The sequence below is a fragment of the Canis lupus genome, chromosome 19 (assembly GCF_003254725.2).
Source record: "Canis lupus dingo isolate Sandy chromosome 19, ASM325472v2, whole genome shotgun sequence".
NCBI classification, from domain to species: Eukaryota; Metazoa; Chordata; class Mammalia; order Carnivora; family Canidae; genus Canis; species Canis lupus.
Window position 1 is genome coordinate 22,905,094 of NC_064261.1, and position 10,197 is coordinate 22,915,290.

At 47.3% G+C, this 10,197-nt stretch overlaps 1 long non-coding RNA gene across 1 annotated transcript; it reads left to right on the top strand.

The window, feature by feature from the left end:
• Nucleotides 1-358: 358 nt before the first annotated feature.
• Nucleotides 359-9,606, top strand: LOC118351497 (uncharacterized). Its single transcript, XR_004806998.2, has 3 exons — nt 359-456; nt 906-1,044; nt 9,132-9,606. It is a non-coding gene; the product is annotated as an uncharacterized LOC118351497 (long non-coding RNA).
• Nucleotides 9,607-10,197: the final 591 nt, after the last annotated feature.

Genomic DNA, 10,197 nt, shown 5'->3' on the forward strand with positions numbered 1-10,197 from the left:
CTCCTCCCAAAGGAGTCCCAGGAAGGCCACAGGGGAGGAGGGCAGAGAGGTGTACAACTCCAGTTCCCCCAGGCAGGCAGCTCTTTCCCTCCAGGGGAGGGAAAATCTCTGCAGCAGCCTGACTACCTCAGCTCCCAGACCCCAAAGGGGACAGCAGGGGCCTCTTAGGCGCCAGAACATTCAGGAAGGCACTTTGGAGCAGACAAAACAAGCCCACTCTGGCTGGGTTCCCCTAATACTCTTTGATCCTCAGCAGCTTATCAGTACCATGGTGATGTCACCACATTGCTGAGATCAGAAAGGACCCTTGTGCCAAGTCACCCTTGCAGGGCCTGTCACTCAATGCTTGCTTGTTTCCTTCTCTTCCTGAGAATCAAAGAAGTTGGGGGAACACAGGAGAAAAACAGCAGACCAAGAGGTCCTGCCATAGGAGCAGAAATCTTCCAGGACCTCAAGGTCAGTGTAGCCTCCTGGGGCAGGCTACCCAGCTGGAAGGAATCTATTCAGCAGAGCTGAGGGCCCACTGGGGACAGTACATGGCATGGCACAGACTATCCCTCTGTCTCCAAGGAGAGCAGCTGACTGTGTGGTCGGCCAGGCTGTGTGTTCCTAATGAGCAGCACATTTTCACACACTGGATCTTTGACCCTCCTTCCTGGGGAGATGCTCCCACATTCCCCCCACTCCCTCCTCACACATTCCTAGCCCTCAGCACTACTTTTGGGAAGGTCTGTGAAGGCAGCACTCCTTCTGTGAACTGTCCCACATTGTTAACTTCTCAAGCTCTATTGTCCTGCTCAGTGTCCCTTTGCCTACATACAGATATCTGCAAAGTCCTGTTTGTTTTGTTATCCCATGACTCTGTGGCATGCTCACTTTAACTTGATTTTTTTTTTAACATCCAGGCTGCATGATGTGTGGCAAACCTGAGAATATCTGCGATCAGGAGTGATTCAGAGCTACCGCTTCCAGGCATAGCAGAGCAAAGGGGCCTCCATAAGCCAACTAGAAGGGAGGAGAGAAAAGGCACAGGGAGCAAAAGAGGTAGATGCTACAAAATGCAGATGGCTGAGGAGCAGCAGGGCAGTTGTGCTGTGTAGTCTCCCAGGTGGAAGCCTTCAATACTCATGAGCCCATGGCAGAGAAACATCTCAGCTCACACACAGTTCACCCACCAGGCCTGACAGAACTAGCAGGAAAGTGATGTTGCCACTGTTCCCAGGAACTGCAAAGAGACAGTGGGGATCAGTACTACAGACACTGATTCTCTTCCCAAGCATCCCTGATGCTGGCAGGACAGCCACAATCTTGATGCCATTGGCCATTCAGCTTCAAGACTCCTCAGGAAGGGAGTTTCAGGCCCTTCTCACAGAATCAGATTAAGATTCTTTTTAGAACATATTTCCTTACAAGAAAAACATACAGCAGGAATCTAGCTGGTCATGGGAGGTATGACAGTGGCTTCCACCAGGAGGGAAATCCCTACCAACTCTGCTAAATGACCAGAACCGCTTTACACCACCATTCATTCATTCAAGCCAATGAAGGCCTAGACCCCTACTCACACACAGAGGCCTCTGGGGAAGGTAACATTTTAACTGATTAAGTAGTGTTACCACTGCAGCTTGATTCATTTCACAACCTGCCTTTGTTATTAAAATGTATTAGTTTTCTATTGCTTCTACTACTGAGAGGTTCCCAGGACATCTCTAAGTTGACAAGTCAATAAGACTCACAAAACTCACAGTTTTGTACTCATAGTTATGGTGTGTTGCAGTGATAGGATGAAAGCAGCAAAGGGAAAAGGCACACAGGTGGCTCAGGAGAGAGCAGTTAGTGTTCCCTCCCAGTGGGGTCACATGGACAGTACTTAGGTCTCCCAGCAAGGATATGTGACTACATGTCTGCAGTGTGGCGATCCATAGTGTTTTCTGGGGGTCAGTCACACAGGCGTGGAGAGCCCATGTGAATGACCATAATGACTCAGTCTCCAGCCACCCAGCAGCCAAACTATACACAGTGTGCCTCAGGGCCTAGGTAAAGAAAAACAAGCACTCCTCGTTGTTTTGTTGTTTTTTTTTAAAGATTTATTTATTTATTTATTCATGACAGACACAGAGAAAGAGAGAGAGAGAGAGAGAGAGAGAGAGGCAGAGACACAGGCAGAGGGAGAAGCAGGTCCCATGCAGGGATCGATCCCCAGACTCTAGGATCCTGGGCCAAAGGCAGGAGCTAAACCCACTGAGCCACCGAGGGATTTCCCAAGCACTCATCATTGTTTGGGATGAATTGCATTCTACCCCCACCCCAAATTTTTTATGCTGAAACCCTGACCCCCAGCACCTTGGCATGTGACTATATTTGGATATGGAGACTTTAAAGATGTGATTAAGGGACACCTGGGTAGCCTACTGGTTGAGCATCTGCTTTTTGGCTTACAGCATGATCTTGGCATCCTAGGACTGAGTCCCACATCGGGCTCCTTGCAGGGAACCTGTTTCTCCCTCTGCCTATGTCTCTGCCTCTCCCTCTCTGTCTCATGAATAAATAAATAAAATCTTTTAGAAATTAAAAAAATAAAAATAAAGATGTGATTAAGTTCAATGAGGCCATTAGGGTGGCCCTCATTCAATCTGACCAGTGTTCTTATAAAAGAAAATTGGGGCACACAGAGACACCAAGGGAAATGTAAATACAAAAGAAAGACTGTGAAGACACAGCAAGAAGGTGCCCATCTGCATGTCAAGGAGAGAGGCCTCAGGAGAAACTACACCTGCCAATACCTTGATCTTGCCTCCAGAATATGAAATAACAACTTTCTTTTGTTCAAGCTGCCCAGCCCTGATTCTTTGTTATAGCAGCCTGAGCAGACTGAGACAGCCTTAAATCACATTGTTTGCATGAACTGTCTGGCATTGCCCAAAGCCTCACTCAGATATACAAAGACCCTTTTATCCAGCAGGATATTCTAAGAGCTCAGAAGTTATGCCCCAGGAGCTGGGAAGGACTAGTCCTAAACAACCCTGGCCTACAGAGCTAATCCTTTACTGCACACAACTGGAACAAATTACCACAACTTCAGTAGCCTAAGACAACAGAAATTCATTATCTTCTAGTTCTGAAGATCAGAAGTCCACTGCACAGAAATCAAGGTATTGGTAAGGCAGTTTTCTTACTGGCAATTAACCAAGGGAGCATCAGTTTCCTTGTGGTTGTAGGACTGAGGTCCCCATTTTCTTGCTGGCTGCAAACTTCTAGAGGCTGCCCACAGCCTTCAGCTCACAGCCCCCTTCCCGTATCAAACCATCAAGGGCAAGCCCTGTCCTTTTAATGTTGTATCTTGCTGACCTTCCTCCTCCATCTTCCTTTCCTACTTTTTAAAGGACTTAGATTTGATGAAACTGGATAATCCAGGACAATCGCCCCATCTCAAGAGCCTTAACTAAATCACACCTACAAAGTGCCTTTCCCACAGGAAATAACATATTCCCAGAACCTTGGAACCAAGGGCTGGACATTTGCTGGAGGTGGGACACTGCTGCCACATCAGCTGAGATCTCCCTGATGCTTCTGTCTATGGAAGACAGACTCCATTGAATATCTAAAGCCTCCTCAGTATTCCTGGGAAATTCTAAGGGGTTTTCAGATTCCTAGCCCTCAGAAGCTTGGTCTGCCTCCTCCCACTGAATTCTTTTCTCTTATTTCTGAGTTATGTTGCTGTTTATAATCATCACCTGGCCATGACTGAAAGGGAATACAGGAATATCCCCCATGATTGCTCACAAACCTCTTGCCATGGCACAGTACACATTCCTGGACTGAAATGTTGTCTTTGGTTAGGCCATGCCATGCTAAGACTTTTCCCTCCAGACTCTCCACCACCTCTTTCCCTTCAGGAGAAAACTAAAACCAATCTTCCCATTTGCTTATGCAAATCAACATTCTGCCCATTTCCCATCTACATCCATAGGGCCTCCTTTGCATGGCCCAGGACCAGCCAGTATAGCCCCCTTTCTCCTCCCAGCTCTGCCTCTATAGTGGGAGCAAGGGGAGATACAGTCAGGGTGCTAGTTCCTGACAGCTCCCGTATTTTGCACTGGAAACTGATCCACTGATTTCAATTAACCTTAGGATCATTTCCATTACAAAGAGTCACCAGGGTACTTTCTTATGGGTGGGTGATACATACCTCACTCCTGCTGAAGGAGGTAGGGAATGAGCCCTGAGTGATATATTTGGGTTGAGTGCTGTTTGGGCTAAGAATAGCAAATGCAAAGGCCCTGAGGGGACATGCTCCTGACTTACTTGAGAAGGAGTAAAGAATCCAGAGCAGAATGAGGTCAAGGAAGAGGAAGATAGGGGATGTGCTCAGAGGCTCTGAACAGGATGGGGCACATGAGGCTCTGTGAAGAATTCCAAAGAATTCCAAATAATACTTCAGAGGTATCAGCATGTATCTATTTCTCAAAACCATGAACTTGAATGAGACCCTGTAGAGAGTGAGTAAAGATGGAAGAGACAAAAGAACCAGGATGTAGTCCCAGGGCCTCCAACACTTCTGGGTCAGGAAGATGAAGAGAGGCCAGGAGAGCAGATAGTAAAAGTGGCCTTGGAGGTAGGCAAAGAGCCAAGAGGACAGTGACCTGGGAGTGGCCAGCTGTGTCACATGCTGCTGAGAACCAAGGGGGCAGGCTAGCACCCGACAACAGCCTTTATGTCTTGAACATGTCCCCAAATAATGGCCAATGTCATCTAAAGGGATTTCTGACCATGGGCTTGCAGTTCCCAAAACTCAGCTTCCAGGCAGCCTGTGTGCCTGGTTCTCAAACATGAATGGTCCCAGGACCATAACTCATGAAGAAAGCATAGAAAAGAAAGGGGAGTAGTAAAGATATATATAGTAAAGAGGAGGGGCAGTCCCAAACAAAACAGTTATCACTCAGTAAGCAAATTTCCATAAATAACTTTAGGAAGAGATACCCAATTAGTGTTCTGGAGAAATTGGATGTGATAAGGAAGGCATCCACAGAACAGGCTATCATAAAAAATCAAAAATTGGGGGCACCTGGATGGTTCAATTGGTTAAGCATCTGACTCTTGATTTTGGCTCAGGTCATGATCTCAGGGTTCTGAGATGGAGCCTCACATCAGGCCCTACACTCAGAGGGGAGTCTGCTTGAGATTCTCTCTCTCTCTCTCTCTCTCTCTTTCTGTCTCTCTCTCTTCCCTTCTCCCTGCTAGCACTCTCTCTCTCTCCCTCCCTCTTATCTAGAAATAGATAAATAAATCTTTAAAAAATAATAAAAATAAATTAAAAATCAGAGAACAAGAAAATTCTCATGACTACTATGCACATTGCCAAAATGAACAATTTAGTAGAAAGACAAAAACAAAAATATTATCTACAGTATAGAAGGAAACACTAGAAATAATGATCAATCATATAGGGAATCAATCCAGAAGCTCCAACAACTGACCAGTATAAGTTTGAAAAGGGCAGAAGAAAATGAAGGGGGGGAAGTTATCTAAAATTAAGAGGAAAATTTGTTGGAGTCAAAGGACAAAAGAATTCTTTTAGTCTTTTGAGCAAAAGACAAAAAGACAAAACATTATCAATGTTTTGCTTTTTTGTCCTGACTCTTTAGCAAGTGAGGCTTAGAGCTGCTCAAGACAATGTTTATCACCCATAAACATTCCAACTATTCCAATAACATCAGACATCATGATTTCCAGACGGCAATGGAGGGTTTCTGCAAAGATCTAAGCAGAAATGCTTTGTACAGGTGTACAATTCTTCACCTAGCCAAATTATCAGAAAATGTGAAAGCAAAATCTTTTTAGAAATGCAATAATTAAAAAATTTAACTCGATATAAAACTCTATATAAAACCCATGTTTTTAGGAAGTTATTCATAATAGAGTCCAACAAAGTGAGAGTGAAACCAGGAAATATGAAGACAAGGACCAGATAATACTGCATCCAATCTAAAAGAAAGATGGAGGTGACTCAGGAGGACCACTGAGCTGCAGGACAGGACAAGCCCCCAGGACCACAAGGCTGAGGGGAGAAGGGCACAAGAGGGGCCTTTAGAGAAACACTGAAAAGCTTTTAAGTCTTGAGGTAAAACAAAGATACACAAAAACTAAAAAATGATAGCAACAATAACAATGAAAAAGCAACCCAAAGCTTCAAGGGAAAAACCTTAGAAGTAATATGTGGTGCAAATCTAAGACAAACTAAGGCCCAGATTGATCTGAGCAGTCAGGGGTGAAGAAGGGTCCCTGTGACCTCAATGCTACAGAGGGTCCAGACTGGCCACAGAGCAAGAGGACACGCTCCTACATGCCAGTAGCAGAGTCAAAGCCTGTGTTTGTCCTCAGTGTAAAACTCACTTCTAGACCTGCCCAGAGCTGAACATAGCACACCATGGGTCTGGGCAATATGAGTGAAGGTAGAGCTGACTGGAGGGCTGGGGCCCTCAGGGATGAGGGAGCCTGTGTTCCAGCTCCCCTGAGCACAGTGTGGGGGCCCTGTTTATGAGCAGAGTTACCACCACCAAGGCTTGGGCTGCAGAGAGCCCTGATGGAGGTAATGGGAAATCCAGTGATTCTAAGTGATTCCAAGTCTCAGAGCTTCGAGCAGCCTGACCCCTCAGCAAGTGAGGCTCAGAGCTGCTCAGTCAAGAGGCCCTGGGCAGCTGGGTCACCAAGAAGGGAACCAGAAACAGGTGCCTGCACACAGTCCCCTAGGGTAAACTCATCCTTCTTTCTCCCTGACTCTGTCAACTTGGGCAGGCCTCACCTGCTATGACAGCCCGCTTGAACAGCCCAGGAATGCACACACCCACCCCATTATACACCATTGTCCTCTACACCCCCCTCTCAATTCACCTCTGACACAACTGCCATTAGCTGTGGCTAACACTTTCCTCTCCCACTCCTCATCCCACAGCAACAAAGCCCAGGCTCCGCCTTTCCAACAACATAAACCTGGATCCAGTCACCTCTCTGAGCCTGCCCTGCCTGCTGACATCGTGGTCCAAGCTCATCCTCATCTCCTGCCTCCTAACATATAGCTGTACTTCCCCCAACCCCGGCCCCTGACAAGTCTTCCCCCAGCACATCACCAGAGGGATCTTTCCACAGGGTAGGTCAGGCCAGGCCCTCCTCACTCTGAGCTCCATTGCCGCTGTCTCAAAGTGATGGCAAAGTCCCCACAGTTTTCTGCAAGGCCCCATCTGTTGCATCCTATTCAGGCCTCTGACTACATCCACATCCTTCTCTCCCAACTTCACTCCACTCTGGGTTCCTTGCTGCTCCTCAAACAAGCCGGGAACTTATCTCCTCAGGGCCTTTGCACTTACTATATTCTTAGCCCAAACAGCATTCAACCCAAATATACCAACTAAGGGCTCAGTCCCTCCTCCTTCAGCAGTGATGTACCACCCATCCACAAGTAAGCACCTGCTACCACTCACCCTGGTGACTCTTTGTAATGGAAATGAGCCTAAGGTCAATTGAAGCCAATGGATCAGTTTCCAGGGCCAAATGTGGGAGCTGTCAAGAACTAGTAGCTGCTCACACCTGAGGGTGTACATATCCACCAGAAAAGCCTGACCCCGGCTCATCTGAGGACCCTCTGCCCTCTGTTTGGAGGGCCCAACCAGCCCTCCAGGAGCATTGCCACATGACCAGGGGGCAGCAGGAGTGTGAGAAGCTCCTCTCATATTTGCTAGGGAGTGGGCTCTGCCAAGCCTCCTCGTGCTGCACAGGTTAGGCTGGTCCCTGTGTGCAGTGAGTGCCAGTGAGAGCCTCATGGACACCGTGGCCTCCACGCAGTACTAGCGGTAATGATATTCCCAGCTAGAAATATCCACAGCAAGCATGGGGAGGAAAAGACCAGAAATCATGGACTTCAACAATCTCTCACCTCCCAACTCCCCTCCCTCTCCCCCCACTCCTCCCCCACACCGCCTACACCGCCCACCCCTGACTCTGTCTGCCTTTGGGACAGAAATTCCCTCCCAGCCCTGCCCTCCCTTTTGTTTCTCATCCTCTTCTCCTCCTGATTAATTTCTTAAAATAGAAGAATTTTGAGAAACAAATTACAGACTAATGGCAGTGTCAGTTCCCATGAGCTCATTTAAATGTAGACTTTAAGTCTGTGAGAGCATATTTGCAGAGTGTGTTTTTCCCTTCAGGTCCAAGGTCATTGAGAAGCATATAATGTCTGCAGGCCCCAGGAGTCTCACAGTAGAGGTGCTGATGCCACCTGGTTTTAAAAAGAGTCATTTCTTCTTCCTGGGTGGGCAGACACCATCCCCTTCCCCAAGCACATTGGGATCAATTCCAGGAGGGGGCACATGGCACCTTTCCCAGTAAGCTGTGAGCTCCAGGGAGCAGAGAGGCAACCAGATGATTTGAAGCAGGAATCCCAAACCAGAATTTTCTCCAAGGCATCTGACATTCATTCATTCATGCATTCACTCATTCACTCATTCATTTGTTATTTACCTAGATTTATAGTGTTTTAGGCACCAGAGTTGCAAAGTCCCTGACCTCAGCAGTTTCTATTCTAGGATGACAGAAGCAAAACAAATAACCAAATAAACCTAGTCAGCTGCACCAAAGTGTCAAGAAGAAAAACAAAGCAGAGTACAAGTGAGGGTGGGGCCAGGTCAAAGAGGTTAGTCAGAGAGGACGCGTCCATCACATAATCTTGAGCCAACACTTGAAAGAAGTGCAGAAGTCTGGGGATGAGTGTCTGGCAGAGGGAATAGTGTGTACCAAGACCTGGGCAGAGGTGTGATTGGAATGTTCAGGGAACTGCAAGTGACCAGTGGGGCAAAAGCAGGCATGAGCAAGGCCTGGGGTTTTCCGCGAGGGATAAGAGCCGCTGGAGGGTTGGTGCAGGGAGGAACTTGTTTCATGTTTGGTGCGGAGGAGGAAGAGCATACAGTACAGCTCAAAGCTTGCCCTGGACCCCTGCGTTAAGGCATTGGCCTCTGCCCTTCCCTGGCTCCTGCAGTGCCCTTATCCACACAGCCAGGAAGGAGACCTTTGATAGTAACAACTGTTGCTGGAGGCCAGTGAGCAAAGACTCTGAAAGATGTCCTTGTTTTTATCTCTAGAACCCAAGAATGTTACCTCCCGTGGCAGAAGGGACTGTACAGGTATGATGAAGTTAAGAACCTTGAGATGGGAGATTATTCAGATTGTAGATGGAGCCTAATGAAACCATGGGAAGAATCAGAGACTTGGTGACAGAAGCAGAGGTTGGAGGATGAGCAGTGAAGATGGAAGAAGGGTCACAAGCTTAAGAGTGGTGGCCTGTGGACACTGGAAAATGCGAGGGAAGGGATTCTTTCCTGGAGCCTCCACTAGGACCCCAGCTGTAGTGATGCCTTAAAAACCAGTGAAGCTGATGGCAGGCATCTGACCTGCAGAACTGTAAACTACTAAGTCTGTTTTGTTTTCAGTCGTTTCAAGTATGTCGTAATTTGTTAGAGCAGACACAAGAAGCTAATACGACTGTCTTGGGTTGTATCTCCTAGAAGCAGAGCTCAGATGTATATGGATGTCAAAATAAAATGTCTTAGGTGAGTTTTCCGGGAAGCTCAAAGGCCAACTCAAGGTGACCTCAGATAAAGTCAGTCTCACCCTGATGGGGGGCAAGACCTCAAGCGCAGACTGCTTGGAAGTGTGGGACTCCCCCGGGGCATTCAGTCTTTGGCCATGTGCCTCTCCTGGGGCCGAGGTATGGCACTCCCAGTTCCAGAGAAGGGGCACTGTGCACTGACCTCCATGAGGGCCTGGTAGACATCGGCTCTCAGCAGAGTCATACAAGTACCAATGCTCACAGCGTTCCCTGTGACCCCAGCTCAATTTTAGCAGGATGATGAATGCTTCAAAGACAGCCTATAAAGTAATGACTCCTATTATCCCCATTTCAGAGGAATAAACTGAGGCACAGAGGGGTCGGTAAGTGCACTGTACAGCCCACAAGGCCACTGGGATCAGCACTTTTCCCAAGCATGTGGGAATTCCTGTTCTCTGCTCTTGGGGAGCCTACAGTCTTTATCTCAAAAGAATGATTCTTGAAGAGTAAGAAGGAAATTATCAGGCTATAATAAGAGTTATTTCTGAGTGGGAGAATTACAGATGGTTTCTACTTTTTCTTTATACCTTTTCATATCT